The sequence below is a fragment of the Gasterosteus aculeatus genome, chromosome 2 (genome assembly GCF_964276395.1).
Source record: "Gasterosteus aculeatus chromosome 2, fGasAcu3.hap1.1, whole genome shotgun sequence".
In the NCBI taxonomy this organism is placed as follows: Eukaryota; Metazoa; Chordata; class Actinopteri; order Perciformes; family Gasterosteidae; genus Gasterosteus; species Gasterosteus aculeatus.
This window is the reverse complement of record NC_135689.1, coordinates 21832128-21852371: the sequence shown is the minus strand read 5'-3', so window position 1 is coordinate 21852371 and position 20244 is coordinate 21832128. Positions and strand designations below refer to the sequence as shown.

At 44.6% G+C, this 20244-nt stretch overlaps 84 non-coding genes and 2 pseudogenes across 84 annotated transcripts; all 86 read right to left on the bottom strand.

The window, feature by feature from the left end:
• Positions 1–110: 110 nt before the first annotated feature.
• Positions 111–229, bottom strand: LOC144402319 (5S ribosomal RNA). The gene has a single exon (XR_013464255.1). It is a non-coding gene; the product is annotated as a 5S ribosomal RNA (ribosomal RNA).
• Positions 230–345: 116 nt separating this feature from the next.
• On the bottom strand, positions 346–464 carry LOC144389576 (5S ribosomal RNA). The gene has a single exon (XR_013453707.1). It is a non-coding gene; the product is annotated as a 5S ribosomal RNA (ribosomal RNA).
• A 116-nt stretch (positions 465–580) lies between these two features.
• LOC144399457 (5S ribosomal RNA) lies at positions 581–699 on the bottom strand. Its single transcript, XR_013461603.1, has one exon. It is a non-coding gene; the product is annotated as a 5S ribosomal RNA (ribosomal RNA).
• A 117-nt stretch (positions 700–816) lies between these two features.
• LOC144398342 (5S ribosomal RNA) lies at positions 817–935 on the bottom strand. The gene has a single exon (XR_013460489.1). It is a non-coding gene; the product is annotated as a 5S ribosomal RNA (ribosomal RNA).
• Positions 936–1051: 116 nt separating this feature from the next.
• Positions 1052–1170, bottom strand: LOC144395525 (5S ribosomal RNA). Its single transcript, XR_013457659.1, has one exon. It is a non-coding gene; the product is annotated as a 5S ribosomal RNA (ribosomal RNA).
• Positions 1171–1286: 116 nt separating this feature from the next.
• On the bottom strand, positions 1287–1405 carry LOC144391010 (5S ribosomal RNA). Its single transcript, XR_013454869.1, has one exon. It is a non-coding gene; the product is annotated as a 5S ribosomal RNA (ribosomal RNA).
• A 117-nt stretch (positions 1406–1522) lies between these two features.
• Positions 1523–1641, bottom strand: LOC144402308 (5S ribosomal RNA). Its single transcript, XR_013464244.1, has one exon. It is a non-coding gene; the product is annotated as a 5S ribosomal RNA (ribosomal RNA).
• A 116-nt stretch (positions 1642–1757) lies between these two features.
• Positions 1758–1876, bottom strand: LOC144401328 (5S ribosomal RNA). Its single transcript, XR_013463263.1, has one exon. It is a non-coding gene; the product is annotated as a 5S ribosomal RNA (ribosomal RNA).
• A 116-nt stretch (positions 1877–1992) lies between these two features.
• On the bottom strand, positions 1993–2111 carry LOC144401327 (5S ribosomal RNA). Its single transcript, XR_013463262.1, has one exon. It is a non-coding gene; the product is annotated as a 5S ribosomal RNA (ribosomal RNA).
• Positions 2112–2228: 117 nt separating this feature from the next.
• LOC144398906 (5S ribosomal RNA) lies at positions 2229–2347 on the bottom strand. The gene has a single exon (XR_013461053.1). It is a non-coding gene; the product is annotated as a 5S ribosomal RNA (ribosomal RNA).
• A 117-nt stretch (positions 2348–2464) lies between these two features.
• On the bottom strand, positions 2465–2583 carry LOC144401326 (5S ribosomal RNA). The gene has a single exon (XR_013463261.1). It is a non-coding gene; the product is annotated as a 5S ribosomal RNA (ribosomal RNA).
• Positions 2584–2700: 117 nt separating this feature from the next.
• Positions 2701–2819, bottom strand: LOC144402296 (5S ribosomal RNA). Its single transcript, XR_013464232.1, has one exon. It is a non-coding gene; the product is annotated as a 5S ribosomal RNA (ribosomal RNA).
• Positions 2820–2935: 116 nt separating this feature from the next.
• On the bottom strand, positions 2936–3054 carry LOC144391007 (5S ribosomal RNA). Its single transcript, XR_013454866.1, has one exon. It is a non-coding gene; the product is annotated as a 5S ribosomal RNA (ribosomal RNA).
• A 117-nt stretch (positions 3055–3171) lies between these two features.
• On the bottom strand, positions 3172–3290 carry LOC144401325 (5S ribosomal RNA). Its single transcript, XR_013463260.1, has one exon. It is a non-coding gene; the product is annotated as a 5S ribosomal RNA (ribosomal RNA).
• A 116-nt stretch (positions 3291–3406) lies between these two features.
• Positions 3407–3525, bottom strand: LOC144389575 (5S ribosomal RNA). The gene has a single exon (XR_013453706.1). It is a non-coding gene; the product is annotated as a 5S ribosomal RNA (ribosomal RNA).
• A 116-nt stretch (positions 3526–3641) lies between these two features.
• On the bottom strand, positions 3642–3760 carry LOC144395524 (5S ribosomal RNA). Its single transcript, XR_013457658.1, has one exon. It is a non-coding gene; the product is annotated as a 5S ribosomal RNA (ribosomal RNA).
• Positions 3761–3876: 116 nt separating this feature from the next.
• On the bottom strand, positions 3877–3995 carry LOC144398925 (5S ribosomal RNA). Its single transcript, XR_013461072.1, has one exon. It is a non-coding gene; the product is annotated as a 5S ribosomal RNA (ribosomal RNA).
• A 116-nt stretch (positions 3996–4111) lies between these two features.
• On the bottom strand, positions 4112–4230 carry LOC144395523 (5S ribosomal RNA). The gene has a single exon (XR_013457657.1). It is a non-coding gene; the product is annotated as a 5S ribosomal RNA (ribosomal RNA).
• Positions 4231–4346: 116 nt separating this feature from the next.
• LOC144399023 (5S ribosomal RNA) lies at positions 4347–4465 on the bottom strand. The gene has a single exon (XR_013461168.1). It is a non-coding gene; the product is annotated as a 5S ribosomal RNA (ribosomal RNA).
• Positions 4466–4582: 117 nt separating this feature from the next.
• LOC144398292 (5S ribosomal RNA) lies at positions 4583–4701 on the bottom strand. The gene has a single exon (XR_013460439.1). It is a non-coding gene; the product is annotated as a 5S ribosomal RNA (ribosomal RNA).
• A 116-nt stretch (positions 4702–4817) lies between these two features.
• LOC144389574 (5S ribosomal RNA) lies at positions 4818–4936 on the bottom strand. Its single transcript, XR_013453705.1, has one exon. It is a non-coding gene; the product is annotated as a 5S ribosomal RNA (ribosomal RNA).
• Positions 4937–5052: 116 nt separating this feature from the next.
• On the bottom strand, positions 5053–5171 carry LOC144399306 (5S ribosomal RNA). Its single transcript, XR_013461451.1, has one exon. It is a non-coding gene; the product is annotated as a 5S ribosomal RNA (ribosomal RNA).
• A 116-nt stretch (positions 5172–5287) lies between these two features.
• On the bottom strand, positions 5288–5406 carry LOC144395522 (5S ribosomal RNA). The gene has a single exon (XR_013457656.1). It is a non-coding gene; the product is annotated as a 5S ribosomal RNA (ribosomal RNA).
• Positions 5407–5523: 117 nt separating this feature from the next.
• LOC144399310 (5S ribosomal RNA) lies at positions 5524–5642 on the bottom strand. The gene has a single exon (XR_013461455.1). It is a non-coding gene; the product is annotated as a 5S ribosomal RNA (ribosomal RNA).
• Positions 5643–5758: 116 nt separating this feature from the next.
• LOC144397917 (5S ribosomal RNA) lies at positions 5759–5877 on the bottom strand. The gene has a single exon (XR_013460064.1). It is a non-coding gene; the product is annotated as a 5S ribosomal RNA (ribosomal RNA).
• Positions 5878–5994: 117 nt separating this feature from the next.
• On the bottom strand, positions 5995–6113 carry LOC144402285 (5S ribosomal RNA). Its single transcript, XR_013464221.1, has one exon. It is a non-coding gene; the product is annotated as a 5S ribosomal RNA (ribosomal RNA).
• A 116-nt stretch (positions 6114–6229) lies between these two features.
• Positions 6230–6348, bottom strand: LOC144395521 (5S ribosomal RNA). Its single transcript, XR_013457655.1, has one exon. It is a non-coding gene; the product is annotated as a 5S ribosomal RNA (ribosomal RNA).
• A 116-nt stretch (positions 6349–6464) lies between these two features.
• Positions 6465–6583, bottom strand: LOC144395519 (5S ribosomal RNA). Its single transcript, XR_013457653.1, has one exon. It is a non-coding gene; the product is annotated as a 5S ribosomal RNA (ribosomal RNA).
• A 117-nt stretch (positions 6584–6700) lies between these two features.
• On the bottom strand, positions 6701–6819 carry LOC144402274 (5S ribosomal RNA). Its single transcript, XR_013464210.1, has one exon. It is a non-coding gene; the product is annotated as a 5S ribosomal RNA (ribosomal RNA).
• A 116-nt stretch (positions 6820–6935) lies between these two features.
• LOC144391005 (5S ribosomal RNA) lies at positions 6936–7054 on the bottom strand. Its single transcript, XR_013454864.1, has one exon. It is a non-coding gene; the product is annotated as a 5S ribosomal RNA (ribosomal RNA).
• Positions 7055–7171: 117 nt separating this feature from the next.
• LOC144402263 (5S ribosomal RNA) lies at positions 7172–7290 on the bottom strand. Its single transcript, XR_013464199.1, has one exon. It is a non-coding gene; the product is annotated as a 5S ribosomal RNA (ribosomal RNA).
• Positions 7291–7406: 116 nt separating this feature from the next.
• On the bottom strand, positions 7407–7525 carry LOC144389573 (5S ribosomal RNA). The gene has a single exon (XR_013453704.1). It is a non-coding gene; the product is annotated as a 5S ribosomal RNA (ribosomal RNA).
• A 116-nt stretch (positions 7526–7641) lies between these two features.
• Positions 7642–7760, bottom strand: LOC144395518 (5S ribosomal RNA). The gene has a single exon (XR_013457652.1). It is a non-coding gene; the product is annotated as a 5S ribosomal RNA (ribosomal RNA).
• A 117-nt stretch (positions 7761–7877) lies between these two features.
• LOC144398341 (5S ribosomal RNA) lies at positions 7878–7996 on the bottom strand. The gene has a single exon (XR_013460488.1). It is a non-coding gene; the product is annotated as a 5S ribosomal RNA (ribosomal RNA).
• A 116-nt stretch (positions 7997–8112) lies between these two features.
• LOC144395517 (5S ribosomal RNA) lies at positions 8113–8231 on the bottom strand. The gene has a single exon (XR_013457651.1). It is a non-coding gene; the product is annotated as a 5S ribosomal RNA (ribosomal RNA).
• Positions 8232–8347: 116 nt separating this feature from the next.
• On the bottom strand, positions 8348–8466 carry LOC144391000 (5S ribosomal RNA). The gene has a single exon (XR_013454860.1). It is a non-coding gene; the product is annotated as a 5S ribosomal RNA (ribosomal RNA).
• A 117-nt stretch (positions 8467–8583) lies between these two features.
• Positions 8584–8702, bottom strand: LOC144402252 (5S ribosomal RNA). The gene has a single exon (XR_013464188.1). It is a non-coding gene; the product is annotated as a 5S ribosomal RNA (ribosomal RNA).
• Positions 8703–8818: 116 nt separating this feature from the next.
• Positions 8819–8937, bottom strand: LOC144401323 (5S ribosomal RNA). Its single transcript, XR_013463258.1, has one exon. It is a non-coding gene; the product is annotated as a 5S ribosomal RNA (ribosomal RNA).
• Positions 8938–9053: 116 nt separating this feature from the next.
• Positions 9054–9172, bottom strand: LOC144401322 (5S ribosomal RNA). Its single transcript, XR_013463257.1, has one exon. It is a non-coding gene; the product is annotated as a 5S ribosomal RNA (ribosomal RNA).
• Positions 9173–9289: 117 nt separating this feature from the next.
• On the bottom strand, positions 9290–9408 carry LOC144398905 (5S ribosomal RNA). Its single transcript, XR_013461052.1, has one exon. It is a non-coding gene; the product is annotated as a 5S ribosomal RNA (ribosomal RNA).
• A 117-nt stretch (positions 9409–9525) lies between these two features.
• LOC144401321 (5S ribosomal RNA) lies at positions 9526–9644 on the bottom strand. The gene has a single exon (XR_013463256.1). It is a non-coding gene; the product is annotated as a 5S ribosomal RNA (ribosomal RNA).
• Positions 9645–9760: 116 nt separating this feature from the next.
• On the bottom strand, positions 9761–9879 carry LOC144395516 (5S ribosomal RNA). Its single transcript, XR_013457650.1, has one exon. It is a non-coding gene; the product is annotated as a 5S ribosomal RNA (ribosomal RNA).
• A 116-nt stretch (positions 9880–9995) lies between these two features.
• LOC144401320 (5S ribosomal RNA) lies at positions 9996–10114 on the bottom strand. The gene has a single exon (XR_013463255.1). It is a non-coding gene; the product is annotated as a 5S ribosomal RNA (ribosomal RNA).
• Positions 10115–10231: 117 nt separating this feature from the next.
• On the bottom strand, positions 10232–10350 carry LOC144401319 (5S ribosomal RNA). Its single transcript, XR_013463254.1, has one exon. It is a non-coding gene; the product is annotated as a 5S ribosomal RNA (ribosomal RNA).
• Positions 10351–10466: 116 nt separating this feature from the next.
• On the bottom strand, positions 10467–10585 carry LOC144395515 (5S ribosomal RNA). The gene has a single exon (XR_013457649.1). It is a non-coding gene; the product is annotated as a 5S ribosomal RNA (ribosomal RNA).
• A 117-nt stretch (positions 10586–10702) lies between these two features.
• LOC144402239 (5S ribosomal RNA) lies at positions 10703–10821 on the bottom strand. The gene has a single exon (XR_013464175.1). It is a non-coding gene; the product is annotated as a 5S ribosomal RNA (ribosomal RNA).
• Positions 10822–10937: 116 nt separating this feature from the next.
• LOC144390998 (5S ribosomal RNA) lies at positions 10938–11056 on the bottom strand. Its single transcript, XR_013454859.1, has one exon. It is a non-coding gene; the product is annotated as a 5S ribosomal RNA (ribosomal RNA).
• A 117-nt stretch (positions 11057–11173) lies between these two features.
• LOC144402228 (5S ribosomal RNA) lies at positions 11174–11292 on the bottom strand. Its single transcript, XR_013464162.1, has one exon. It is a non-coding gene; the product is annotated as a 5S ribosomal RNA (ribosomal RNA).
• A 116-nt stretch (positions 11293–11408) lies between these two features.
• LOC144389572 (5S ribosomal RNA) lies at positions 11409–11527 on the bottom strand. The gene has a single exon (XR_013453703.1). It is a non-coding gene; the product is annotated as a 5S ribosomal RNA (ribosomal RNA).
• A 116-nt stretch (positions 11528–11643) lies between these two features.
• On the bottom strand, positions 11644–11762 carry LOC144395514 (5S ribosomal RNA). The gene has a single exon (XR_013457648.1). It is a non-coding gene; the product is annotated as a 5S ribosomal RNA (ribosomal RNA).
• A 116-nt stretch (positions 11763–11878) lies between these two features.
• Positions 11879–11997, bottom strand: LOC144395513 (5S ribosomal RNA). The gene has a single exon (XR_013457647.1). It is a non-coding gene; the product is annotated as a 5S ribosomal RNA (ribosomal RNA).
• Positions 11998–12114: 117 nt separating this feature from the next.
• LOC144398530 (5S ribosomal RNA) lies at positions 12115–12233 on the bottom strand. The gene has a single exon (XR_013460677.1). It is a non-coding gene; the product is annotated as a 5S ribosomal RNA (ribosomal RNA).
• Positions 12234–12349: 116 nt separating this feature from the next.
• Positions 12350–12468, bottom strand: LOC144395512 (5S ribosomal RNA). Its single transcript, XR_013457646.1, has one exon. It is a non-coding gene; the product is annotated as a 5S ribosomal RNA (ribosomal RNA).
• Positions 12469–12584: 116 nt separating this feature from the next.
• On the bottom strand, positions 12585–12703 carry LOC144399022 (5S ribosomal RNA). Its single transcript, XR_013461167.1, has one exon. It is a non-coding gene; the product is annotated as a 5S ribosomal RNA (ribosomal RNA).
• A 117-nt stretch (positions 12704–12820) lies between these two features.
• Positions 12821–12939, bottom strand: LOC144398291 (5S ribosomal RNA). The gene has a single exon (XR_013460438.1). It is a non-coding gene; the product is annotated as a 5S ribosomal RNA (ribosomal RNA).
• A 116-nt stretch (positions 12940–13055) lies between these two features.
• LOC144389571 (5S ribosomal RNA) lies at positions 13056–13174 on the bottom strand. Its single transcript, XR_013453702.1, has one exon. It is a non-coding gene; the product is annotated as a 5S ribosomal RNA (ribosomal RNA).
• Positions 13175–13290: 116 nt separating this feature from the next.
• LOC144395511 (5S ribosomal RNA) lies at positions 13291–13409 on the bottom strand. Its single transcript, XR_013457645.1, has one exon. It is a non-coding gene; the product is annotated as a 5S ribosomal RNA (ribosomal RNA).
• A 116-nt stretch (positions 13410–13525) lies between these two features.
• LOC144397916 (5S ribosomal RNA) lies at positions 13526–13644 on the bottom strand. The gene has a single exon (XR_013460063.1). It is a non-coding gene; the product is annotated as a 5S ribosomal RNA (ribosomal RNA).
• Positions 13645–13761: 117 nt separating this feature from the next.
• On the bottom strand, positions 13762–13880 carry LOC144399066 (5S ribosomal RNA). The gene has a single exon (XR_013461211.1). It is a non-coding gene; the product is annotated as a 5S ribosomal RNA (ribosomal RNA).
• A 116-nt stretch (positions 13881–13996) lies between these two features.
• Positions 13997–14115, bottom strand: LOC144399785 (5S ribosomal RNA; annotated as a pseudogene).
• Positions 14116–14231: 116 nt separating this feature from the next.
• LOC144397915 (5S ribosomal RNA) lies at positions 14232–14350 on the bottom strand. The gene has a single exon (XR_013460062.1). It is a non-coding gene; the product is annotated as a 5S ribosomal RNA (ribosomal RNA).
• Positions 14351–14467: 117 nt separating this feature from the next.
• LOC144399065 (5S ribosomal RNA) lies at positions 14468–14586 on the bottom strand. The gene has a single exon (XR_013461210.1). It is a non-coding gene; the product is annotated as a 5S ribosomal RNA (ribosomal RNA).
• Positions 14587–14702: 116 nt separating this feature from the next.
• LOC144399784 (5S ribosomal RNA) lies at positions 14703–14821 on the bottom strand (annotated as a pseudogene).
• Positions 14822–14938: 117 nt separating this feature from the next.
• On the bottom strand, positions 14939–15057 carry LOC144401318 (5S ribosomal RNA). The gene has a single exon (XR_013463253.1). It is a non-coding gene; the product is annotated as a 5S ribosomal RNA (ribosomal RNA).
• A 116-nt stretch (positions 15058–15173) lies between these two features.
• On the bottom strand, positions 15174–15292 carry LOC144390997 (5S ribosomal RNA). Its single transcript, XR_013454857.1, has one exon. It is a non-coding gene; the product is annotated as a 5S ribosomal RNA (ribosomal RNA).
• Positions 15293–15409: 117 nt separating this feature from the next.
• LOC144397324 (5S ribosomal RNA) lies at positions 15410–15528 on the bottom strand. Its single transcript, XR_013459470.1, has one exon. It is a non-coding gene; the product is annotated as a 5S ribosomal RNA (ribosomal RNA).
• A 117-nt stretch (positions 15529–15645) lies between these two features.
• On the bottom strand, positions 15646–15764 carry LOC144402216 (5S ribosomal RNA). The gene has a single exon (XR_013464151.1). It is a non-coding gene; the product is annotated as a 5S ribosomal RNA (ribosomal RNA).
• Positions 15765–15880: 116 nt separating this feature from the next.
• LOC144395510 (5S ribosomal RNA) lies at positions 15881–15999 on the bottom strand. Its single transcript, XR_013457644.1, has one exon. It is a non-coding gene; the product is annotated as a 5S ribosomal RNA (ribosomal RNA).
• A 116-nt stretch (positions 16000–16115) lies between these two features.
• LOC144395508 (5S ribosomal RNA) lies at positions 16116–16234 on the bottom strand. Its single transcript, XR_013457642.1, has one exon. It is a non-coding gene; the product is annotated as a 5S ribosomal RNA (ribosomal RNA).
• Positions 16235–16351: 117 nt separating this feature from the next.
• LOC144402205 (5S ribosomal RNA) lies at positions 16352–16470 on the bottom strand. The gene has a single exon (XR_013464140.1). It is a non-coding gene; the product is annotated as a 5S ribosomal RNA (ribosomal RNA).
• Positions 16471–16586: 116 nt separating this feature from the next.
• On the bottom strand, positions 16587–16705 carry LOC144395507 (5S ribosomal RNA). Its single transcript, XR_013457641.1, has one exon. It is a non-coding gene; the product is annotated as a 5S ribosomal RNA (ribosomal RNA).
• Positions 16706–16821: 116 nt separating this feature from the next.
• Positions 16822–16940, bottom strand: LOC144395506 (5S ribosomal RNA). The gene has a single exon (XR_013457640.1). It is a non-coding gene; the product is annotated as a 5S ribosomal RNA (ribosomal RNA).
• Positions 16941–17057: 117 nt separating this feature from the next.
• Positions 17058–17176, bottom strand: LOC144401317 (5S ribosomal RNA). The gene has a single exon (XR_013463252.1). It is a non-coding gene; the product is annotated as a 5S ribosomal RNA (ribosomal RNA).
• Positions 17177–17292: 116 nt separating this feature from the next.
• LOC144398494 (5S ribosomal RNA) lies at positions 17293–17411 on the bottom strand. Its single transcript, XR_013460641.1, has one exon. It is a non-coding gene; the product is annotated as a 5S ribosomal RNA (ribosomal RNA).
• A 116-nt stretch (positions 17412–17527) lies between these two features.
• On the bottom strand, positions 17528–17646 carry LOC144395505 (5S ribosomal RNA). Its single transcript, XR_013457639.1, has one exon. It is a non-coding gene; the product is annotated as a 5S ribosomal RNA (ribosomal RNA).
• A 116-nt stretch (positions 17647–17762) lies between these two features.
• LOC144395504 (5S ribosomal RNA) lies at positions 17763–17881 on the bottom strand. The gene has a single exon (XR_013457638.1). It is a non-coding gene; the product is annotated as a 5S ribosomal RNA (ribosomal RNA).
• A 117-nt stretch (positions 17882–17998) lies between these two features.
• LOC144401316 (5S ribosomal RNA) lies at positions 17999–18117 on the bottom strand. The gene has a single exon (XR_013463251.1). It is a non-coding gene; the product is annotated as a 5S ribosomal RNA (ribosomal RNA).
• Positions 18118–18233: 116 nt separating this feature from the next.
• LOC144398581 (5S ribosomal RNA) lies at positions 18234–18352 on the bottom strand. The gene has a single exon (XR_013460728.1). It is a non-coding gene; the product is annotated as a 5S ribosomal RNA (ribosomal RNA).
• Positions 18353–18468: 116 nt separating this feature from the next.
• Positions 18469–18587, bottom strand: LOC144401315 (5S ribosomal RNA). Its single transcript, XR_013463250.1, has one exon. It is a non-coding gene; the product is annotated as a 5S ribosomal RNA (ribosomal RNA).
• Positions 18588–18703: 116 nt separating this feature from the next.
• LOC144389570 (5S ribosomal RNA) lies at positions 18704–18822 on the bottom strand. The gene has a single exon (XR_013453701.1). It is a non-coding gene; the product is annotated as a 5S ribosomal RNA (ribosomal RNA).
• Positions 18823–18938: 116 nt separating this feature from the next.
• Positions 18939–19057, bottom strand: LOC144397914 (5S ribosomal RNA). The gene has a single exon (XR_013460061.1). It is a non-coding gene; the product is annotated as a 5S ribosomal RNA (ribosomal RNA).
• Positions 19058–19174: 117 nt separating this feature from the next.
• Positions 19175–19293, bottom strand: LOC144395503 (5S ribosomal RNA). Its single transcript, XR_013457637.1, has one exon. It is a non-coding gene; the product is annotated as a 5S ribosomal RNA (ribosomal RNA).
• Positions 19294–19409: 116 nt separating this feature from the next.
• LOC144395502 (5S ribosomal RNA) lies at positions 19410–19528 on the bottom strand. The gene has a single exon (XR_013457636.1). It is a non-coding gene; the product is annotated as a 5S ribosomal RNA (ribosomal RNA).
• A 116-nt stretch (positions 19529–19644) lies between these two features.
• LOC144395501 (5S ribosomal RNA) lies at positions 19645–19763 on the bottom strand. The gene has a single exon (XR_013457635.1). It is a non-coding gene; the product is annotated as a 5S ribosomal RNA (ribosomal RNA).
• Positions 19764–19880: 117 nt separating this feature from the next.
• Positions 19881–19999, bottom strand: LOC144401314 (5S ribosomal RNA). The gene has a single exon (XR_013463249.1). It is a non-coding gene; the product is annotated as a 5S ribosomal RNA (ribosomal RNA).
• Positions 20000–20115: 116 nt separating this feature from the next.
• LOC144395500 (5S ribosomal RNA) lies at positions 20116–20234 on the bottom strand. Its single transcript, XR_013457634.1, has one exon. It is a non-coding gene; the product is annotated as a 5S ribosomal RNA (ribosomal RNA).
• Positions 20235–20244: the final 10 nt, after the last annotated feature.

Here is a 20244-nt window from a genome sequence, read left to right as displayed (position 1 = left end):
TGTCCTCTTCCTAATATTTTAAAATGTGTCAAAGGTTTTGGAGTTTAGATAATGAAAAAGGAGTCACTTTCTAATGCCTTCTCGATTTCTTCCAGAGAGAGAAATGAAAAAGCTTACGGCACCTGGGATTCCCAGGCGGTCTTCCATCCAAGTACTAACCAGGCCCTACTCTGCTTAGCTTCTGAGATCTGACGAGATCAGGCGGAGCCAGAGAGGTATGGCCGTAAGCAACTGCATGTCCTCTTCCTAATCTTTTAAAATGTGTCAAAGGTTTTGTAGTTTTGACAATGAAATGGAGTCACTTTCTAAGGCCTTCTCTGTGTCTTTTACAGATCGAAATGAAAAAGCTTACAGCACCTGGGATTCCCAGGCGGTCTTCCATCCAAGTACTAACCAGGCCCTACTCTGCTTAGCTTCTGAGATCTGACGAGATCAGGCGGAGCCAGAGAGGTATGGCCGTAAGCAACTGTATGTCCTCTTCCTAATCTTTTAAAATGTGTCAAAGGTTTTGTAGTTTTGACAATGAAATGGAGTCACTTTCTAAGGCCTTCTCTGTGTCTTTTACAGATCGAAATGAAAAAGCTTACAGCAGCTGGGATTCCCAGGCGGTCTTCCATCCAAGTACTAACCAGGCCCTACTCTGCTTAGCTTCTGAGATCAGACGAGATCAGGCGGAGCCAGAGAGGTATGGCCGTAAGCAACTGTATGTCCTCTTCCTAATCTTTTAAAATCTGTCAAAGGTTTTGGAGTTTTGATAATGAAAAAGGAGTCACTTTCTAATGCCTTCTCGATTTCTTCCAGAGAGAGAAATGAAAAAGCTTACGGCACCTGGGATTCCCAGGCGGTCTTCCATCCAAGTACTAACCAGGCCCTACTCTGCTTAGCTTCTGAGATCAGACGAGATCAGGCGGAGCCAGAGAGGTATGGCCCTAAGCAACTGTATGTCCTCTTCCTAATCTTTTAAAATGTGTCAAAGGTTTTGTAGTTTTGACAATGAAATGGAGTCACTTTCTAAGGCCTTCTCTGTGTCTTTTACAGATCGAAATGAAAAAGCTTACAGCACCTGGGATTCCCAGGCGGTCTTCCATCCAAGTACTAACCAGGCCCTACTCTGCTTAGCTTCTGAGATCAGACGAGATCAGGCGGAGCCAGAGAGGTATGGCCGTAAGCAACTGTATGTCCTCTTCCTAATCTTTTAAAATGTGTCAAAGGTTTTGTAGTTTTGACAAAGAAATGGAGTCACTTTCTAAGGCCTTCTCTGTGTCTTTTACAGATCGAAATGAAAAAGCTTACAGCACCTGGGATTCCCAGGCGGTCTTCCATCCAAGTACTAACCAGGCCCTACTCTGCTTAGCTTCTGAGATCAGACGAGATCAGGCGAAGCCAGAGAGGTATGGCCGTAAGCAACTGTATGTCCTCTTCCTAATATTTTAAAATGTGTCAAAGGTTTTGGAGTTTAGATAATGAAAAAGGAGTCACTTTCTAATGCCTTCTCGATTTCTTCCAGAGAGAGAAATGAAAAAGCTTACGGCACCTGGGATTCCCAGGCGGTCTTCCATCCAAGTACTAACCAGGCCCTACTCTGCTTAGCTTCTGAGATCTGACGAGATCAGGCGGAGCCAGAGAGGTATGGCCGTAAGCAACTGCATGTCCTCTTCCTAATCTTTTAAAATGTGTCAAAGGTTTTGTAGTTTTGACAATGAAATGGAGTCACTTTCTAAGGCCTTCTCTGTGTCTTTTACAGATCGAAATGAAAAAGCTTACGGCACCTGGGATTCCCAGGCGGTCTTCCATCCAAGTACTAACCAGGCCCTACTCTGCTTAGCTTCTGAGATCAGACGAGATCAGGCGGAGCCAGAGAGGTATGGCCGTAAGCAACTGTATGTCCTCTTCCTAATCTTTTAAAACGTGTCAAAGGTTTTGTAGTTTTGACAATGAAATGGAGTCACTTACTAAGGCCTTCTCTGTGTCTTTTACAGATAGAAATGAAAAAGCTTACGGCACCTGGGATTCCCAGGCGGTCTTCCATCCAAGTACTAACCAGGCCCTACTCTGCTTAGCTTCTGAGATCAGACGAGATCAGGCGGAGCCAGAGAGGTATGGCCGTAAGCAACTGTATGTCCTCTTCCTAATCTTTTAAAATGTGTCAAAGGTTTTGGAGTTTTGATAATTAAAAAGGAGTCACTTTCTAATGCCTTCTCGATTTCTTCCAGAGAGAGAAATGAAAAAGCTTACGGCACATGGGATTCCCAGGCGGTCTTCCATCCAAGTACTAACCAGGCCCTACTCTGCTTAGCTTCTGAGATCAGACGAGATCAGGCGGAGCCAGAGAGGTATGGCCGTAAGCAACTGTATGTCCTCTTCCTAATCTTTTAAAATGTGTCAAAGGTTTTGGAGTTTTGATAATGAAAAAGGATTCACTTTCTAATGCCTTCTCAATTTCTTCCAGAGAGAGAAATGAAGAAGCTTACGGCACCTGGGATTCCCAGGCGGTCTTCCATCCAAGTACTAACCAGGCCCTACTCTGCTTAGCTTCTGAGATCAGACGAGATCAGGCGGAGCCAGAGAGGTATGGCCGTAAGCAACTGTATGTCCTCTTCCTAATCTTTTAAAATGTGTCAAAGGTTTTGGAGTTTTGATAATGAAAAAGGAGTCACTTTCTAATGCCTTCTCGATTTCTTCCAGAGAGAGAAATGAAAAAGCTTACGGCACCTGGGATTCCCAGGCGGTCTTCCATCCAAGTACTAACCAGGCCCTACTCTGCTTAGCTTCTGAGATCTGACGAGATCAGGCGGAGCCAGAGAGGTATGGCCGTAAGCAACTGTATGTCCTCTACCTAATCTTTTAAAATGTGTCAAAGGTTTTGTAGTTTTGACAATTAAATGGAGTCACTTTCTAAGGCCTTCTCTGTGTCTTTTACAGATCGAAATGAAAAAGCTTACAGCACCTGGGATTCCCAGGCGGTCTTCCATCCAAGTACTAACCAGGCCCTACTCTGCTTAGCTTCTGAGATCAGACGAGATCAGGCGAAGCCAGAGAGGTATGGCCGTAAGCAACTGTATGTCCTCTTCCTAATATTTTAAAATGTGTCAAAGGTTTTGGAGTTTAGATAATGAAAAAGGAGTCACTTTCTAATGCCTTCTCGATTTCTTCCAGAGAGAGAAATGAAAAAGCTTACGGCACCTGGGATTCCCAGGCGGTCTTCCATCCAAGTACTAACCAGGCCCTACTCTGCTTAGCTTCTGAGATCAGACGAGATCAGGCGGAGCCAGAGAGGTATGGCCGTAAGCAACTGTATGTCCTCTACCTAATCTTTTAAAATGTGTCAAAGGTTTTGTAGTTTTGACAATGAAATGGAGTCACTTTCTAAGGCCTTCTCTGTGTCTTTTACAGATCGAAATGAAAAAGCTTACAGCACCTGGGATTCCCAGGCGGTCTTCCATCCAAGTACTAACCAGGCCCTACTCTGCTTAGCTTCTGAGATCTGACGAGATCAGGCGGAGCCAGAGAGGTATGGCCGTAAGCAACTGTATGTCCTCTTCCTAATCTTTTAAAATGTGTCAAAGGTTTTGTAGTTTTGACAATGAAATGGAGTCACTTTCTAAGGCCTTCTCTGTGTCTTTTACAGATTGAAATGAAAAAGCTTACAGCACCTGGGATTCCCAGGCGGTCTTCCATCCAAGTACTAACCAGGCCCTACTCTGCTTAGCTTCTGAGATCAGACGAGATCAGGCGGAGCCAGAGAGGTATGGCCGTAAGCAACTGTATGTCCTCTTCCTAATCTTTTAAAATGTGTCAAAGGTTTTGTAGTTTTGACAATGAAATGGAGTCACTTTCTAAGGCCTTCTCTGTGTCTTTTACAGATTGAAATGAAAAAGCTTACAGCACCTGGGATTCCCAGGCGGTCTTCCATCCAAGTACTAACCAGGCCCTACTCTGCTTAGCTTCTGAGATCAGACGAGATCAGGCTGAGCCAGAGAGGTATGGCCGTAAGCAACTGTATGTCCTCTTCCTAATCTTTTAAAATGTGTCAAAGGTTTTGTAGTTTTGACAATTAAATGGAGTCACTTTCTAAGGCCTTCTCTGTGTCTTTTACAGATCGAAATGAAAAAGCTTACAGCACCTGGGATTCCCAGGCGGTCTTCCATCCAAGTACTAACCAGGCCCTACTCTGCTTAGCTTCTGAGATCAGACGAGATCAGGCGGAGCCAGAGAGGTATGGCCGTAAGCAACTGTATGTCCTCTTCCTAATCTTTTAAAATGTGTCAAAGGTTTTGTAGTTTTGACAAAGAAATGGAGTCACTTTCTAAGTTCTTCTCTGTGTCTTTTACAGATCGAAATAAAAAAGCTTACAGCACCTGGGATTCCCAGGCGGTCTTCCATCCAAGTACTAACCAGGGCCTACTCTGCTTAGCTTCTGAGATCAGACGAGATCAGGCGGAGCCAGAGAGGTATGGCCGTAAGCAACTGTATGTCCTCTTCCTAATCTTTTAAAGTGTGTCAAAGGTTTTGGAGTTTTGATAATGAAAAAGGAGTCACTTTCTAATGCCTTCTCGATTTCTTCCAGAGAGAGAAATGAAAAATCTTACGGCACCTGGGATTCCCAGGCGGTCTTCCATCCAAGTACTAACCAGGCCCTACTCTGCTTAGCTTCTGAGATCTGACGAGATCAGGCGGAGCCAGAGAGGTATGGCCGTAAGCAACTGTATGTCCTCTACCTAATCTTTTAAAATGTGTCAAAGGTTTTGTAGTTTTGACAATTAAATGGAGTCACTTTCTAAGGCCTTCTCTGTGTCTTTTACAGATCGAAATGAAAAAGCTTACAGCACCTGGGATTCCCAGGCGGTCTTCCATCCAAGTACTAACCAGGCCCTACTCTGCTTAGCTTCTGAGATCTGACGAGATCAGGCGGAGCCAGAGAGGTATGGCCGTAAGCAACTGTATGTCCTCTTCCTAATCTTTTAAAATGTGTCAAAGGTTTTGTAGTTTTGACAATGAAATGGAGTCACTTTCTAAGGCCTTCTCTGTGTCTTTTACAGATCGAAATGAAAAAGCTTACAGCACCTGGGATTCCCAGGCGGTCTTCCATCCAAGTACTAACAAGGCCCTACTCTGCTTAGCTTCTGAGATCAGACGAGATCAGGCGGAGCCAGAGAGGTATGGCCGTAAGCAACTGTATGTCCTCTTCCTAATCTTTTAAAATGTGTCAAAGGTTTTGCAGTTTTGACAATGAAATGGAGTCACTTTCTAAGTTCTTCTCTGTGTCTTTTACAGATCGAAATAAAAAAGCTTACAGCACCTGGGATTCCCAGGCGGTCTTCCATCCAAGTACTAACCAGGCCCTACTCTGCTTAGCTTCTGAGATCAGACGAGATCAGGCGGAGCCAGAGAGGTATGGCCGTAAGCAACTGTATGTCCTCTTCCTAATCTTTTAAAATGTGTCAAAGGTTTTGGAGTTTTGATAATGAAAAAGGAGTCACTTTCTAATGCCTTCTCGATTTCTTCCAGAGAGAGAAATGAAAAAGCTTACGGCACCTGGGATTCCCAGGCTGTCTTCCATCCAAGTACTAACCAGGCCCTACTCTGCTTAGCTTCTGAGATCTGACGAGATCAGGCGGAGCCAGAGAGGTATGGCCGTAAGCAACTGTATGTCCTCTACCTAATCTTTTAAAATGTGTCAAAGGTTTTGTAGTTTTGACAATTAAATGGAGTCACTTTCTAAGGCCTTCTCTGTGTCTTTTACAGATCGAAATGAAAAAGCTTACAGCACCTGGGATTCCCAGGCGGTCTTCCATCCAAGTACTAACCAGGCCCTACTCTGCTTAGCTTCTGAGATCAGACGAGATCAGGCAGAGCCAGAGAGGTATGGCCGTAAGCAACTGTATGTCCTCTTCCTAATCTTTTAAAATGTGTCTAAGGTTTTGGAGTTTTGATAATGAAAAAGGAGTCACTTTCTAAGGCCTTCTCGATTTCTTCCAGAGAGAGAAATGAAAAAGCTTACGGCACCTGGGATTCCCAGGCGGTCTTCCATCCAAGTACTAACCAGGCCCTACTCTGCTTAGCTTCTGAGATCTGACGAGATCAGGCGGAGCCAGAGAGGTATGGCCGTAAGCAACTGTATGTCCTCTTCCTAATCTTTTAAAATGTGTCAAAGGTTTTGTAGTTTTGACAATGAAATGGAGTCACTTTCTAAGGCCTTCTCTGTGTCTTTTACAGATCGAAATGAAAAAGCTTACAGCACCTGGGATTCCCAGGCGGTCTTCCATCCAAGTACTAACCAGGCCCTACTCTGCTTAGCTTCTGAGATCAGACGAGATCAGGCGGAGCCAGAGAGGTATGGCCGTAAGCAACTGTATGTCCTCTTCCTAATCTTTTAAAATGTGTCGAAGGTTTTGTAGTTTTGACAATGAAATGGAGTCACTTTCTAAGGCCTTCTCTGTGTCTTTTACAGATCGAAATGAAAAAGCTTACAGCACCTGGGATTCCCAGGCGGTCTTCCATCCAAGTACTAACCAGGCCCTACTCTGCTTAGCTTCTGAGATCAGACGAGATCAGGCGGAGCCAGAGAGGTATGGCCGTAAGCAACTGTATGTCCTCTTCCTAATCTTTTAAAATGTGTCAAAGGTTTTGGAGTTTTGATAATGAAAAAGGAGTCACTTTCTAATGCCTTCTCGATTTCTTCCAGAGAGAGAAATGAAAAAGCTTACGGCACCTGGGATTCCCAGGCGGTCTTCCATCCAAGTACTAACCAGGCCCTACTCTGCTTAGCTTCTGAGATCTGACGAGATCAGGCGGAGCCAGAGAGGTATGGCCGTAAGCAACTGTATGTCCTCTACCTAATCTTTTAAAATGTGTCAAAGGTTTTGTAGTTTTGACAATTAAATGGAGTCACTTTCTAAGGCCTTCTCTGTGTCTTTTACAGATCGAAATGAAAAAGCTTACAGCACCTGGGATTCCCAGGCGGTCTTCCATCCAAGTACTAACCAGGCCCTACTCTGCTTAGCTTCTGAGATCAGACGAGATCAGGCGAAGCCAGAGAGGTATGGCCGTAAGCAACTGTATGTCCTCTTCCTAATATTTTAAAATGTGTCAAAGGTTTTGGAGTTTAGATAATGAAAAAGGAGTCACTTTCTAATGCCTTCTCGATTTCTTCCAGAGAGAGAAATGAAAAAGCTTACGGCACCTGGGATTCCCAGGCGGTCTTCCATCCAAGTACTAACCAGGCCCTACTCTGCTTAGCTTCTGAGATCTGACGAGATCAGGCGGAGCCAGAGAGGTATGGCCGTAAGCAACTGCATGTCCTCTTCCTAATCTTTTAAAATGTGTCAAAGGTTTTGTAGTTTTGACAATGAAATGGAGTCACTTTCTAAGGCCTTCTCTGTGTCTTTTACAGATCGAAATGAAAAAGCTTACAGCACCTGGGATTCCCAGGCGGTCTTCCATCCAAGTACTAACCAGGCCCTACTCTGCTTAGCTTCTGAGATCTGACGAGATCAGGCGGAGCCAGAGAGGTATGGCCGTAAGCAACTGTATGTCCTCTTCCTAATCTTTTAAAATGTGTCAAAGGTTTTGTAGTTTTGACAATGAAATGGAGTCACTTTCTAAGGCCTTCTCTGTGTCTTTTACAGATCGAAATGAAAAAGCTTACAGCACCTGGGATTCCCAGGCGGTCTTCCATCCAAGTACTAACCAGGCCCTACTCTGCTTAGCTTCTGAGATCAGACGAGATCAGGCGGAGCCAGAGAGGTATGGCCGTAAGCAACTGTATGTCCTCTTCCTAATCTTTTAAAATGTGTCAAAGGTTTTGGAGTTTTGATAATGAAAAAGGAGTCACTTTCTAATGCCTTCTCGATTTCTTCCAGAGAGAGAAATGAAAAAGCTTACGGCACCTGGGATTCCCAGGCGGTCTTCCATCCAAGTACTAACCAGGCCCTACTCTGCTTAGCTTCTGAGATCAGACGAGATCAGGCGGAGCCAGAGAGGTATGGCCCTAAGCAACTGTATGTCCTCTTCCTAATCTTTTAAAATGTGTCAAAGGTTTTGTAGTTTTGACAATGAAATGGAGTCACTTTCTAAGGCCTTCTCTGTGTCTTTTACAGATCGAAATGAAAAAGCTTACAGCACCTGGGATTCCCAGGCGGTCTTCCATCCAAGTACTAACCAGGCCCTACTCTGCTTAGCTTCTGAGATCAGACGAGATCAGGCGGAGCCAGAGAGGTATGGCCGTAAGCAACTGTATGTCCTCTTCCTAATCTTTTAAAATGTGTCAAAGGTTTTGTAGTTTTGACAAAGAAATGGAGTCACTTTCTAAGGCCTTCTCTGTGTCTTTTACAGATCGAAATGAAAAAGCTTACAGCACCTGGGATTCCCAGGCGGTCTTCCATCCAAGTACTAACCAGGCCCTACTCTGCTTAGCTTCTGAGATCAGACGAGATCAGGCGAAGCCAGAGAGGTATGGCCGTAAGCAACTGTATGTCCTCTTCCTAATATTTTAAAATGTGTCAAAGGTTTTGGAGTTTAGATAATGAAAAAGGAGTCACTTTCTAATGCCTTCTCGATTTCTTCCAGAGAGAGAAATGAAAAAGCTTACGGCACCTGGGATTCCCAGGCGGTCTTCCATCCAAGTACTAACCAGGCCCTACTCTGCTTAGCTTCTGAGATCTGACGAGATCAGGCGGAGCCAGAGAGGTATGGCCGTAAGCAACTGCATGTCCTCTTCCTAATCTTTTAAAATGTGTCAAAGGTTTTGTAGTTTTGACAATGAAATGGAGTCACTTTCTAAGGCCTTCTCTGTGTCTTTTACAGATCGAAATGAAAAAGCTTACGGCACCTGGGATTCCCAGGCGGTCTTCCATCCAAGTACTAACCAGGCCCTACTCTGCTTAGCTTCTGAGATCAGACGAGATCAGGCGGAGCCAGAGAGGTATGGCCGTAAGCAACTGTATGTCCTCTTCCTAATCTTTTAAAACGTGTCAAAGGTTTTGTAGTTTTGACAATGAAATGGAGTCACTTACTAAGGCCTTCTCTGTGTCTTTTACAGATAGAAATGAAAAAGCTTACGGCACCTGGGATTCCCAGGCGGTCTTCCATCCAAGTACTAACCAGGCCCTACTCTGCTTAGCTTCTGAGATCAGACGAGATCAGGCGGAGCCAGAGAGGTATGGCCGTAAGCAACTGTATGTCCTCTTCCTAATCTTTTAAAATGTGTCAAAGGTTTTGGAGTTTTGATAATTAAAAAGGAGTCACTTTCTAATGCCTTCTCGATTTCTTCCAGAGAGAGAAATGAAAAAGCTTACGGCACATGGGATTCCCAGGCGGTCTTCCATCCAAGTACTAACCAGGCCCTACTCTGCTTAGCTTCTGAGATCAGACGAGATCAGGCGGAGCCAGAGAGGTATGGCCGTAAGCAACTGTATGTCCTCTTCCTAATCTTTTAAAATGTGTCAAAGGTTTTGGAGTTTTGATAATGAAAAAGGATTCACTTTCTAATGCCTTCTCAATTTCTTCCAGAGAGAGAAATGAAGAAGCTTACGGCACCTGGGATTCCCAGGCGGTCTTCCATCCAAGTACTAACCAGGCCCTACTCTGCTTAGCTTCTGAGATCAGACGAGATCAGGCGGAGCCAGAGAGGTATGGCCGTAAGCAACTGTATGTCCTCTACCTAATCTTTTAAAATGTGTCAAAGGTTTTGGAGTTTTGACAATGAAATGGAGTCACTTTCTAAGTTCTTCTCTGTGTCTTTTACAGATCGAAATAAAAAAGCTTACAGCACCTGGGATTCCCAGGCGGTCTTCCATCCAAGTACTAACCAGGCCCTACTCTGCTTAGCTTCTGAGATCAGACGAGATCAGGCGGAGCCAGAGAGGTATGGCCGTAAGCAACTGTATGTCCTCTACCTAATCTTTTAAAATGTGTCAAAGGTTTTGTAGTTTTGACAATGAAATGGAGTCACTTTCTAAGGCCTTCTCTGTGTCTTTTACAGATAGAAATGAAAAAGCTTACGGCACCTGGGATTCCCAGGCGGTCTTCCATCCAAGTACTAACCAGGCCCTACTCTGCTTAGCTTCTGAGATCAGACGAGATCAGGCGGAGCCAGAGAGGTATGGCCGTAAGCAACTGTATGTCCTCTTCCTAATCTTTTAAAATGTGTCAAAGGTTTTGGAGTTTTGATAATGAAAAAGGATTCACTTTCTAATGCCTTCTCAATTTCTTCCAGAGAGAGAAATGAAGAAGCTTACGGCACCTGGGATTCCCAGGCGGTCTTCCATCCAAGTACTAACCAGGCCCTACTCTGCTTAGCTTCTGAGATCAGACGAGATCAGGCGGAGCCAGAGAGGTATGGCCGTAAGCAACTGTATGTCCTCTACCTAATCTTTTAAAATGTGTCAAAGGTTTTGGAGTTTTGACAATGAAATGGAGTCACTTTCTAAGTTCTTCTCTGTGTCTTTTACAGATCGAAATAAAAAAGCTTACAGCACCTGGGATTCCCAGGCGGTCTTCCATCCAAGTACTAACCAGGCCCTACTCTGCTTAGCTTCTGAGATCAGACGAGATCAGGCGGAGCCAGAGAGGTATGGCCGTAAGCAACTGTATGTCCTCTTCCTAATCTTTTAAAATGTGTCAAAGGTTTTGGAGTTTTGATAATGAAAAAGGAGTCACTTTCTAATGCCTTCTCGATTTCTTCCAGAGAGAGAAATGAAAAAGCTTACGGCACCTGGGATTCCCAGGCGGTCTTCCATCCAAGTACTAACCAGGCCCTACTCTGCTTAGCTTCTGAGATCTGACGAGATCAGGCGGAGCCAGAGAGGTATGGCCGTAAGCAACTGTATGTCCTCTACCTAATCTTTTAAAATGTGTCAAAGGTTTTGTAGTTTTGACAATTAAATGGAGTCACTTTCTAAGGCCTTCTCTGTGTCTTTTACAGATCGAAATGAAAAAGCTTACAGCACCTGGGATTCCCAGGCGGTCTTCCATCCAAGTACTAACCAGGCCCTACTCTGCTTAGCTTCTGAGATCAGACGAGATCAGGCGAAGCCAGAGAGGTATGGCCGTAAGCAACTGTATGTCCTCTTCCTAATATTTTAAAATGTGTCAAAGGTTTTGGAGTTTAGATAATGAAAAAGGAGTCACTTTCTAATGCCTTCTCGATTTCTTCCAGAGAGAGAAATGAAAAAGCTTACGGCACCTGGGATTCCCAGGCGGTCTTCCATCCAAGTACTAACCAGGCCCTACTCTGCTTAGCTTCTGAGATCTGACGAGATCAGGCGGAGCCAGAGAGGTATGGCCGTAAGCAACTGCATGTCCTCTTCCTAATCTTTTAAAATGTGTCAAAGGTTTTGTAGTTTTGACAATGAAATGGAGTCACTTTCTAAGGCCTTCTCTGTGTCTTTTACAGATCGAAATGAAAAAGCTTACAGCACCTGGGATTCCCAGGCGGTCTTCCATCCAAGTACTAACCAGGCCCTACTCTGCTTAGCTTCTGAGATCTGACGAGATCAGGCGGAGCCAGAGAGGTATGGCCGTAAGCAACTGTATGTCCTCTTCCTAATCTTTTAAAATGTGTCAAAGGTTTTGTAGTTTTGACAATGAAATGGAGTCACTTTCTAAGGCCTTCTCTGTGTCTTTTACAGATTGAAATGAAAAAGCTTACAGCACCTGGGATTCCCAGGCGGTCTTCCATCCAAGTACTAACCAGGCCCTACTCTGCTTAGCTTCTGAGATCAGACGAGATCAGGCGGAGCCAGAGAGGTATGGCCGTAAGCAACTGTATGTCCTCTTCCTAATCTTTTAAAATGTGTCAAAGGTTTTGTAGTTTTGACAATGAAATGGAGTCACTTTCTAAGGCCTTCTCTGTGTCTTTTACAGATTGAAATGAAAAAGCTTACAGCACCTGGGATTCCCAGGCGGTCTTCCATCCAAGTACTAACCAGGCCCTACTCTGCTTAGCTTCTGAGATCAGACGAGATCAGGCGGAGCCAGAGAGGTATGGCCGTAAGCAACTGTATGTCCTCTTCCTAATCTTTTAAAATGTGTCAAAGGTTTTGGAGTTTTGATAATGAAAAAGGAGTCACTTTCTAATGCCTTCTCGATTTCTTCCAGAGAGAGAAATGAAAAAGCTTACGGCACCTGGGATTCCCAGGCGGTCTTCCATCCAAGTACTAACCAGGCCCTACTCTGCTTAGCTTCTGAGATCAGACGAGATCAGGCTGAGCCAGAGAGGTATGGCCGTAAGCAACTGTATGTCCTCTTCCTAATCTTTTAAAATGTGTCAAAGGTTTTGTAGTTTTGACAATTAAATGGAGTCACTTTCTAAGGCCTTCTCTGTGTCTTTTACAGATCGAAATGAAAAAGCTTACAGCACCTGGGATTCCCAGGCGGTCTTCCATCCAAGTACTAACCAGGCCCTACTCTGCTTAGCTTCTGAGATCAGACGAGATCAGGCGGAGCCAGAGAGGTATGGCCGTAAGCAACTGTATGTCCTCTTCCTAATCTTTTAAAATGTGTCAAAGGTTTTGTAGTTTTGACAAAGAAATGGAGTCACTTTCTAAGTTCTTCTCTGTGTCTTTTACAGATCGAAATAAAAAAGCTTACAGCACCTGGGATTCCCAGGCGGTCTTCCATCCAAGTACTAACCAGGGCCTACTCTGCTTAGCTTCTGAGATCAGACGAGATCAGGCGGAGCCAGAGAGGTATGGCCGTAAGCAACTGTATGTCCTCTTCCTAATCTTTTAAAGTGTGTCAAAGGTTTTGGAGTTTTGATAATGAAAAAGGAGTCACTTTCTAATGCCTTCTCGATTTCTTCCAGAGAGAGAAATGAAAAATCTTACGGCACCTGGGATTCCCAGGCGGTCTTCCATCCAAGTACTAACCAGGCCCTACTCTGCTTAGCTTCTGAGATCTGACGAGATCAGGCGGAGCCAGAGAGGTATGGCCGTAAGCAACTGTATGTCCTCTACCTAATCTTTTAAAATGTGTCAAAGGTTTTGTAGTTTTGACAATTAAATGGAGTCACTTTCTAAGGCCTTCTCTGTGTCTTTTACAGATCGAAATGAAAAAGCTTACAGCACCTGGGATTCCCAGGCGGTCTTCCATCCAAGTACTAACCAGGCCCTACTCTGCTTAGCTTCTGAGATCTGACGAGATCAGGCGGAGCCAGAGAGGTATGGCCGTAAGCAACTGTATGTCCTCTTCCTAATCTTTTAAAATGTGTCAAAGGTTTTGTAGTTTTGACAATGAAATGGAGTCACTTTCTAAGGCCTTCTCTGTGTCTTTTACAGATCGAAATGAAAAAGCTTACAGCACCTGGGATTCCCAGGCGGTCTTCCATCCAAGTACTAACCAGGCCCTACTCTGCTTAGCTTCTGAGATCAGACGAGATCAGGCGGAGCCAGAGAGGTATGGCCGTAAGCAACTGTATGTCCTCTTCCTAATCTTTTAAAATGTGTCAAAGGTTTTGTAGTTTTGACAATGAAATGGAGTCACTTTCTAAGGCCTTCTCTGTGTCTTTTACAGATCGAAATGAAAAAGCTTACAGCACCTGGGATTCCCAGGCGGTCTTCCATCCAAGTACTAACCAGGCCCTACTCTGCTTAGCTTCTGAGATCAGACGAGATCAGGCAGAGCCAGAGAGGTATGGCCGTAAGCAACTGTATGTCCTCTTCCTAATCTTTTAAAATGTGTCAAAGGTTTTGGAGTTTTGATAATGAAAAAGGATTCACTTTCTAATGCCTTCTCAATTTCTTCCAGAGAGAGAAATGAAGAAGCTTACGGCACCTGGGATTCCCAGGCGGTCTTCCATCCAAGTACTAACAAGGCCCTACTCTGCTTAGCTTCTGAGATCAGACGAGATCAGGCGGAGCCAGAGAGGTATGGCCGTAAGCAACTGTATGTCCTCTTCCTAATCTTTTAAAATGTGTCAAAGGTTTTGCAGTTTTGACAATGAAATGGAGTCACTTTCTAAGGCCTTCTCTGTGTCTTTTACAGATCGAAATGAAAAAGCTTACAGCACCTGGGAATCCCAGGCGGTCTTCCATCCAAGTACTAACCAGGCCATACTCTGCTTAGCTTCTGAGATCAGACGAGATCAGGCGGAGCCAGAGAGGTATGGCCGTAAGCAACTGTATGTCCTCTTCCTAATCTTTTAAAATGTGTCAAAGGTTTTGTAGTTTTGACAATGAAATGGAGTCACTTTCTAAGGCCTTCTCTGTGTCTTTTACAGATCGAAATGAAAAAGCTTACAGCACCTGGGATTCCCAGGCGGTCTTCCATCCAAGTACTAACCAGGCCCTACTCTGCTTAGCTTCTGAGATCAGACGAGATCAGGCAGAGCCAGAGAGGTATGGCCGTAAGCAACTGTATGTCCTCTTCCTAATCTTTTAAAATGTGTCAAAGGTTTTGGAGTTTTGATAATGAAAAAGGATTCACTTTCTAATGCCTTCTCAATTTCTTCCAGAGAGAGAAATGAAGAAGCTTACGGCACCTGGGATTCCCAGGCGGTCTTCCATCCAAGTACTAACAAGGCCCTACTCTGCTTAGCTTCTGAGATCAGACGAGATCAGGCGGAGCCAGAGAGGTATGGCCGTAAGCAACTGTATGTCCTCTTCCTAATCTTTTAAAATGTGTCAAAGGTTTTGCAGTTTTGACAATGAAATGGAGTCACTTTCTAAGGCCTTCTCTGTGTCTTTTACAGATCGAAATGAAAAAGCTTACAGCACCTGGGAATCCCAGGCGGTCTTCCATCCAAGTACTAACCAGGCCATACTCTGCTTAGCTTCTGAGATCAGACGAGATCAGGCGGAGCCAGAGAGGTATGGCCGTAAGCAACTGTATGTCCTCTACCTAATCTTTTAAAATGTGTCAAAGGTTTTGGAGTTTTGATAATGAAAAAGGAGTCACTTTCTAATGCCTTCTCGATTTCTTCCAGAGAGAGAAATGAAAAAGCTTACGGCACCTGGGATTCCCAGGCGGTCTTCCATCCAAGTACTAACCAGGCCCTACTCTGCTTAGCTTCTGAGATCAGACGAGATCAGGCGGAGCCAGAGAGGTATGGCCGTAAGCAACTGTATGTCCTCTACCTAATCTTTTAAAATGTGTCAAAGGTTTTGTAGTTTTGACAATTAAATGGAGTCACTTTCTAAGGCCTTCTCTGTGTCTTTTACAGATCGAAATGAAAAAGCTTACAGCACCTGGGATTCCCAGGCGGTCTTCCATCCAAGTACTAACCAGGCCCTACTCTGCTTAGCTTCTGAGATCAGACGAGATCAGGCGAAGCCAGAGAGGTATGGCCGTAAGCAACTGTATGTCCTCTTCCTAATATTTTAAAATGTGTCAAAGGTTTTGGAGTTTAGATAATGAAAAAGGAGTCACTTTCTAATGCCTTCTCGATTTCTTCCAGAGAGAGAAATGAAAAAGCTTACGGCACCTGGGATTCCCAGGCGGTCTTCCATCCAAGTACTAACCAGGCCCTACTCTGCTTAGCTTCTGAGATCAGACGAGATCAGGCAGAGCCAGAGAGGTATGGCCGTAAGCAACTGTATGTCCTCTTCCTAATCTTTTAAAATGTGTCTAAGGTTTTGGAGTTTTGATAATGAAAAAGGAGTCACTTTCTAAGGCCTTCTCGATTTCTTCCAGAGAGAGAAATGAAAAAGCTTACGGCACCTGGGATTCCCAGGCGGTCTTCCATCCAAGTACTAACCAGGCCCTACTCTGCTTAGCTTCTGAGATCTGACGAGATCAGGCGGAGCCAGAGAGGTATGGCCGTAAGCAACTGTATGTCCTCTTCCTAATCTTTTAAAATGTGTCAAAGGTTTTGTAGTTTTGACAATGAAATGGAGTCACTTTCTAAGGCCTTCTCTGTGTCTTTTACAGATCGAAATGAAAAAGCTTACAGCACCTGGGATTCCCAGGCGGTCTTCCATCCAAGTACTAACCAGGCCCTACTCTGCTTAGCTTCTGAGATCAGACGAGATCAGGCGGAGCCAGAGAGGTATGGCCGTAAGCAACTGTATGTCCTCTTCCTAATCTTTTAAAATGTGTCGAAGGTTTTGTAGTTTTGACAATGAAATGGAGTCACTTTCTAAGGCCTTCTCTGTGTCTTTTACAGATCGAAATGAAAAAGCTTACAGCACCTGGGATTCCCAGGCGGTCTTCCATCCAAGTACTAACCAGGCCCTACTCTGCTTAGCTTCTGAGATCAGACGAGATCAGGCGGAGCCAGAGAGGTATGGCCGTAAGCAACTGTATGTCCTCTTCCTAATCTTTTAAAATGTGTCAAAGGTTTTGGAGTTTTGATAATGAAAAAGGAGTCACTTTCTAAGGCCTTCTCGATTTCTTCCAGAGAGAGAAATGAAAAAGCTTACGGCACCTGGGATTCCCAGGCGGTCTTCCATCCAAGTACTAACCAGGCCCTACTCTGCTTAGCTTCTGAGATCTGACGAGATCAGGCGGAGCCAGAGAGGTATGGCCGTAAGCAACTGTATGTCCTCTTCCTAATCTTTTAAAATGTGTCAAAGGTTTTGTAGTTTTGACAATGAAATGGAGTCACTTTCTAAGGCCTTCTCTGTGTCTTTTACAGATCGAAATGAAAAAGCTTACAGCACCTGGGATTCCCAGGCGGTCTTCCATCCAAGTACTAACCAGGCCCTACTCTGCTTAGCTTCTGAGATCAGACGAGATCAGGCGGAGCCAGAGAGGTATGGCCGTAAGCAACTGTATGTCCTCTTCCTAATCTTTTAAAATGTGTCGAAGGTTTTGTAGTTTTGACAATGAAATGGAGTCACTTTCTAAGGCCTTCTCTGTGTCTTTTACAGATCGAAATGAAAAAGCTTACAGCACCTGGGATTCCCAGGCGGTCTTCCATCCAAGTACTAACCAGGCCCTACTCTGCTTAGCTTCTGAGATCAGACGAGATCAGGCGGAGCCAGAGAGGTATGGCCGTAAGCAACTGTATGTCCTCTTCCTAATCTTTTAAAATGTGTCAAAGGTTTTGGAGTTTTGATAATGAAAAAGGAGTCACTTTCTAATGCCTTCTCGATTTCTTCCAGAGAGAGAAATGAAAAAGCTTACGGCACCTGGGATTCCCAGGCGGTCTTCCATCCAAGTACTAACCAGGCCCTACTCTGCTTAGCTTCTGAGATCAGACGAGATCAGGCGGAGCCAGAGAGGTATGGCCGTAAGCAACTGTATGTCCTCTACCTAATCTTTTAAAATGTGTCAAAGGTTTTGTAGTTTTGACAATGAAATGGAGTCACTTTCTAAGGCCTTCTCTGTGTCTTTTACAGATCGAAATGAAAAAGCGTACAGCACCTGGGATTCCCAGGCGGTCTTCCATCCAAGTACTAACCAGGCCCTACTCTGCTTAGCTTCTGAGATCTGACGAGATCAGGCGGAGCCAGAGAGGTATGGCCGTAAGCAACTGTATGTCCTCTTCCTAATCTTTTAAAATGTGTCAAAGGTTTTGTAGTTTTGACAATGAAATGGAGTCACTTTCTAAGGCCTTCTCTGTGTCTTTTACAGATCGAAATGAAAAAGCTTACAGCACCTGGGATTCCCAGGCGGTCTTCCATCCAAGTACTAACCAGGCCCTACTCTGCTTAGCTTCTGAGATCAGACGAGATCAGGCGGAGCCAGAGAGGTATGGCCGTAAGCAACTGTATGTCCTCTTCCTAATCTTTTAAAATGTGTCGAAGGTTTTGTAGTTTTGACAATGAAATGGAGTCACTTTCTAAGGCCTTCTCTGTGTCTTTTACAGATCGAAATGAAAAAGCTTACAGCACCTGGGATTCCCAGGCGGTCTTCCATCCAAGTACTAACCAGGCCCTACTCTGCTTAGCTTCTGAGATCAGACGAGATCAGGCGGAGCCAGAGAGGTATGGCCGTAAGCAACTGTATGTCCTCTTCCTAATCTTTTAAAATGTGTCAAAGGTTTTGGAGTTTTGATAATGAAAAAGGAGTCACTTTCTAATGCCTTCTCGATTTCTTCCAGAGAGAGAAATGAAAAAGCTTACGGCACCTGGGATTCCCAGGCGGTCTTCCATCCAAGTACTAACCAGGCCCTACTCTGCTTAGCTTCTGAGATCAGACGAGATCAGGCGGAGCCAGAGAGGTATGGCCGTAAGCAACTGTATGTCCTCTACCTAATCTTTTAAAATGTGTCAAAGGTTTTGTAGTTTTGACAATGAAATGGAGTCACTTTCTAAGGCCTTCTCTGTGTCTTTTACAGATCGAAATGAAAAAGCGTACAGCACCTGGGATTCCCAGGCGGTCTTCCATCCAAGTACTAACCAGGCCCTACTCTGCTTAGCTTCTGAGATCAGACGAGATCAGGCGGAGCCAGAGAGGTATGGCCGTAAGCAACTGTATGTCCTCTACCTAATCTTTTAAAATGTGTCAAAGGTTTTGTAGTTTTGACAATGAAATGGAGTCACTTTCTAAGGCCTTCTCTGTGTCTTTTACAGATAAAAATGAAAAAGCTTACGGCACCTGGGATTCCCAGGCGGTCTTCCATCCAAGTACTAACCAGGCCCTACTCTGCTTAGCTTCTGAGATCAGACGAGATCAGGCGGAGCCAGAGAGGTATGGCCGTAAGCAACTGTATGTCCTCTACCTAATCTTTTAAAATGTGTCAAAGGTTTTGTAGTTTTGACAATTAAATGGAGTCACTTTCTAAGGCCTTCTCTGTGTCTTTTACAGATCGAAATGAAAAAGCTTACAGCACCTGGGATTCCCAGGCGGTCTTCCATCCAAGTACTAACCAGGCCCTACTCTGCTTAGCTTCTGAGATCTGACGAGATCAGGCGGAGCCAGAGAGGTATGGCCGTAAGCAACTGTATGTCCTCTTCCTAATCTTTTAAAATGTGTCAAAGGTTTTGGAGTTTTGACAAAGAAATGGAGTCACTTTCTAAGGCCTTCTCTGTGTCTTTTACAGATCGAAATGAAAAAGCTTACAGCACCTGGGATTCCCAGGCGGTCTTCCATCCAAGTACTAACCAGGCCCTACTCTGCTTAGCTTCTGAGATCAGACGAGATCAGGCAGAGCCAGAGAGGTATGGCCGTAAGCAACTGTATGTCCTCTACCTAATCTTTTAAAATGTGTCAAAGGTTTTGGAGTTTTGATAATGAAAAAGGAGTCACTTTCTAAGGCCTTCTCTGTGTCTTTTACAGATCGAAATGAAAAAGCTTACAGCACCTGGGATTCCCAGGCGGTCTTCCATCCAAGTACTAACCAGGCCCTACTCTGCTTAGCTTCTGAGATCAGACGAGATCAGGCGGAGCCAGAGAGGTATGGCCGTAAGCAACTGTATGTCCTCTTCCTAATCTTTTAAAATGTGTCAAAGGTTTTGTAGTTTTGACAATGAAATGGAGTCACTTTCTAAGGCCTTCTCTGTGTCTTTTACAGATCGAAATGAAAAAGCTTACAGCACCTGGGATTCCCAGGCGGTCTTCCATCCAAGTACTAACCAGGCCCTACTCTGCTTAGCTTCTGAGATCAGACGAGATCAGGCGGAGCCAGAGAGGTATGGCCGTAAGCAACTGTATGTCCTCTTCCTAATCTTTTAAAATGTGTCAAAGGTTTTGTAGTTTTGACAATGAAATGGAGTCACTTTCTAAGGCCTTCTCTGTGTCTTTTACAGATCGAAATGAAAAAGCTTACAGCACCTGGGATTCCCAGGCGGTCTTCCATCCAAGTACTAACCAGGCCCTACTCTGCTTAGCTTCTGAGATCAGACGAGATCAGGCGGAGCCAGAGAGGTATGGCCGTAAGCAACTGTATGTCCTCTTCCTAATCTTTTAAAATGTGTCAAAGGTTTTGGAGTTTTGATAATGAAAAAGGAGTCACTTTCTAATGCCTTCTCGATTTCTTCCAGAGAGAGAAATGAAAAAGCTTACGGCACCTGGGATTCCCAGGCGGTCTTCCATCCAAGTACTAACCAGGCCCTACTCTGCTTAGCTTCTGAGATCAGACGAGATCAGGCGGAGCCAGAGAGGTATGGCCGTAAGCAACTGTATGTCCTCTACCTAATCTTTTAAAATGTGTCAAAGGTTTTGTAGTTTTGACAATTAAATGGAGTCACTTTCTAAGGCCTTCTCTGTGTCTTTTACAGATCGAAATGAAAAAGCTTACAGCACCTGGGATTCCCAGGCGGTCTTCCATCCAAGTACTAACCAGGCCCTACTCTGCTTAGCTTCTGAGATCAGACGAGATCAGGCGGAGCCAGAGAGGTATGGCCGTAAGCAACTGTATGT